Below are 4,423 nucleotides of genomic sequence, written 5' to 3' on the forward strand. Positions count from 1 at the left end.
CCACATGCTCCTTCCACTGCCTGCGCTTGATTTCTGCATGCTCTCGGCGATGAACATAAGAACAAAAGAAATAGGAGCAGGAGTAGGCCATTCGGCCCCTCGAGCCTGCTACGCCATTCAATAAGATCATGGTTGATCCGATCATGGACTCAGCTCCACTTCCCCGCCCGCTCCCCATAACCCTTTACTCCCTTATCGCTCAAAAATCTGTCTATCTCCACCTTAAATATATTCACTGACCCAGCCTCCACAGCTCTCTGGGGCAGTGAATTCCATAGATTTACAAACCTCTGAGAGAAGAAAATTCTCCTCATCTCAGTTTTAAATGGGCGGTCCCTTATTCTGAGACTATGTCCCCTAAATATATTCACTGACCCAGCCTCCAGAGCTCTCTGTGCCAGTGAATTCCATAGATTTACAACCCTCTGAGAGAAGAAAATTCTCCTCATCTCAGTTTTAAATGGGTGGCCCCTTATTCTGAGACTATGTCCCCTAGTTTTAGTTTCCCCTATAAGTGGAAATATCCTCTCTGCATCCACCTTGTCGAGCCCCCTCATGATCTTATATGTTTCAATAAGATCACCTTCCATTCTTCTGAACTCCAAAGAGTATAGTCCCAAACTACTCAACCTACCTTCATAAGTCAACCCCTCATCTCTGGAAACAATCTATTGAACCTTCTGCCAATGCAAGTATATCCTTCCTTAAATATGGAGACCAAAACTGTACGCAGTACTCCAGAATGAGACTAGAGGGGCTCAGCGCCCTCCCGGATGCTCTTCCTCCACTTAGGGCAGTCTTCGGCCAGGGACTCCCAAGTGTCGGTGAGGATGTTGCACTTTATCAAGGAGTTATAAATATTCTCAGTGCTAGTACATGCTGCCTCTTGAGATGTGATGTGACTTGCTGCTCACAGTTCAAAACAATTATTGACCTGTTCCAGGAGTCACTGAATTTCTTTTTATTCGGTCATGTGATGTGGGCGTCGCTGACTAGGTTAGCATTTATTGCCCATCCCTAATTGCCCTTGAGAAGTTGGTGGTGAGCCGCCTTCTTGAACTGCTGCAGTCCGTGTGGTGAAGGTACTCCCACAGTGCTGTTAGGGAGTTCCAGAATTTTGACCCAGCGACGATGAAGGAACAGCGATATATTTCCAAATCAGGATGGTGTGTGACTTGGAGGGGAACGTGGAGGTGATGGTGTTCCCATGCTCCTGTTGCCCTAGTCCTTCTAGGTGGTAGAGGTCATGGGTTTGGGAGGTGCTGTCCTTTAGAAGACTTGGTGAGTTACTGCAGTGCATCTTGTAGATGGTACATACTGCAGCCACGGTGCGCCGGTGGTGGAGGGAGTTAATGTTCAAGCTGATGGATGGGGTGCCAATCAAGTGGGCTGCTTTCATAATCCAAATCCGTCCACATTTTCAGGTTCAGAACTTTACTCCTAAGCCCACCCCTTGGCAGGGTTTTGTGCAAAAACAGATGCCAGAAGGCCGAGAGCCCTGATGATCTAATTGGGAGACCTGAGGTGTACGGTAGCATTGTGGTTAGGTTATTGGACCAGTAATCCTGAGGCCTGGACGAATGATCCAGAGAAGGGGAGTGGAGCTGAGGCCATGATCGGATCAGCCATGATTGTATTAAATGGCGGAGCAGGCTCGAAGGGCTGTATGGCCAATCCTGCTCCTATTTCTTATGTTCTTATGTGAGTTCATAATCCCACCCCAGCACCTGGGGATTTTAAATACAGTTAATTCAATAAATCTGGAGTAAAAAAAGCTAGTGGCAGTAATGGAGATCGTGAAACTATTAGATTGTCGTAGAAACCCATCCAGTTCACTAATGTCCTTTGGGGAAGGAAATCTGCTGCCCTTGCCCGGTCTGGCCTATAAATGTCTCCAGACCCACAACAATGTGGTTGACTCAAAACTTTTCTCTGAAATGGCCCAGCAAGCCACTCAGTTGTATAAGGCAGCTCATCACCATCTTCTCGAGCGCAATTAGAGATTGGCAATAAACGCTGGCCCCAAATCCTGTGAATGAATAAAAACAAAGAGGGTGTTACCTACCTCTCAGTCCTCCAATGCCTGCCTCTGTCATTTAGTCCAATCTAACAGGTGTGGACCGGGGGTGGAGTTCAGAAGAATGAGAGGTGATCTTATCGAAACTTATAAAATAATGAGGGGGCTCGACAGGGTGGATGCAGAGAGAATATTTCCACTCATAGGGGAAACTAAAACTAGGGGACTTAGTCTTAGAATAAGGAAGGGGCCGCCCATTTAAAACTGAGATGAGGAGAAATTTCTTCTCTCAGATGGTTGTAAATCTGTGGAATTTTCTGCCCCAGTAGAGGCTGGGTCATTGAATATATTTAAGCCTGAAATAGACAGATTTTTGAGCGATAAGGGAGTAAGGGGTTATGGGGTGCGGGCAGGGAAGTGGAGCTGAGTCAATCAGATCAGCCATGATCCTATTGAATGGCGGAGCAGGCTCGAGGGGCCATGTGGCCTACTCCTGCTCCTATTTCTTATGTTCTTATGTAAGGCCTATTTCTTCTAGGTATTTATTAATGGTTGTTCGTCCAGAGTGGGAAGAGGAAAATCAAGACTGTAACTTCAGAACCTCCCCCGCCCCCCACCCAGGGTTTGGCAGAGGAAAATGGGCCCTTATGCGCAGTGATTCTTTCCTCCTTTGTGACAGCGTTGTGGTATGTTTCATTCCTTGGCGGAGTTTGAATGTGATTAGAATGGGCCATGTTGGTCACTGCACAAGGCTCACCTGCTCTGCACCACGCGATTCCCCCCTGCACAGCCGTGAAGTTAGCAATGTAATTCCTGTTCTGTGGTCGTTTTGTCTGTTATAAAAGGCCTGATGTGCTGCTTCTGGTTTAACTGTAATCTGTCAGATTAAATTTATTTTGCACTAAAAAATACATTGCCTGTCATGGTCACTGATTTGTTGCATCTTCATTACTGTCATTTTATGCCCATGCCTTTGTTAATTACTAAGACCCAACTACTGGGTTACCTCATGGTGATTCACTCCCAATCCTGAACCAACCTGGGTTTAAATCCTATGCATCACACCAGATACCTATTTAAATTAAATGTTCGTTTGGTGTAATGCATGGGACTTAAACCCACACTGGCTCAAAACCAACAAAATACTCTAATTAACATCTAAAATTGGTCACGGAGGTTGAATAGAGGCAGGAGGTTTGCTGGTCATTACATAGTGAATAGGGGGATAGAGTATAAAAGCAGAGAAGTCCTGCTACAACTGTACAGGTTATTGGTGAGGCCACACCTGGAGTACCGCGTACAGTTTTGGCCTACATATTTAAGAAAAGATATACTTGCATTGGAGTCTGTCCAGAGAAGGTTCACAAGTGTTATGTCTCAAATAAAGCAATATGACCGAGTACTGTAGACTTGCGTAAGTGTGACCTTAGTCTCTTTATTCTGACTCCAGAGTGCTGGCTCAGCATGGGAGGCCTGTTTATATGCAGTGCTCCCAAGGGATGCTGGAATCCTTTGGGACTCCAACAGATGTGCCCTCTGGTGGCGGTAGAATACTGGTTACAAGGTGTTGCATACATAATAACTAGGCTGATTCCAGAGATGAGGGGGTTGACTTATGAGGCTAGGTTGAATAGGTTGGGCCTATACACATTGGAATTCAGAAGAATGAGAGGTCATCTTATTGAAACATATAAGATAATGAGGGGGCTCGATAAGGTGGATGCAGAGAGGATATTTCCACTCATAGGGGAAACTAAAACTAGGGGACATAGTCTCAGAATTAGGAGCCGTCCATTTAAAATTCAGATGAGGAGGAATTTCTTCTCTCAGTGAGTTGTAAATCTGTGAAATTCTCTGCCCCAGAGAGCTGTGGAGCATGGGTCATTGAATATATTTAAGGCGGAGATAGACAGAATTTTGAACGATAAAAGAATGAAGGGTTATGGGGAGCGGGCAGGGAAGTGGAGCTGAGTCCATGATCAGATCAGCCATGATCTTATTGAACGGTGGAGCAGGCTCGAGGAGCCAAATGGCCTACTCCTGCTCCTATTTCTTATGTTCTTACACAGACTGAAGCCAGGAAGAGATGATAGTCAACACACAATTTCTGACCAGTAACTCTATGCCCAGAAATAACGGGGTGTAAATTGGTTATTGTTCATTTTTGGCTTGCATTCATACAGCCTTTACTGTAGAAAAACGACCCAAAGCGCTTCACAGCATCATAATCAGACAAAGAATGACACCATCGCAGGATTCTCTGGCTACAAATGGATAGGTAAGAGTGGAGCTGGTCGAGGGCAGTCCCTCAGCTGGACAACAGAGGAAAGCAATGTTCCCTCTAATTATTTTTGGATCGCACAACCACCGGATGTCCCAAAGTGCTTTACAGCCAATGAAGTACTT

Source organism: Pristiophorus japonicus, chromosome 2 (assembly GCF_044704955.1).
Source record: "Pristiophorus japonicus isolate sPriJap1 chromosome 2, sPriJap1.hap1, whole genome shotgun sequence".
NCBI lineage: Eukaryota > Metazoa > Chordata > Chondrichthyes > Pristiophoridae > Pristiophorus > Pristiophorus japonicus.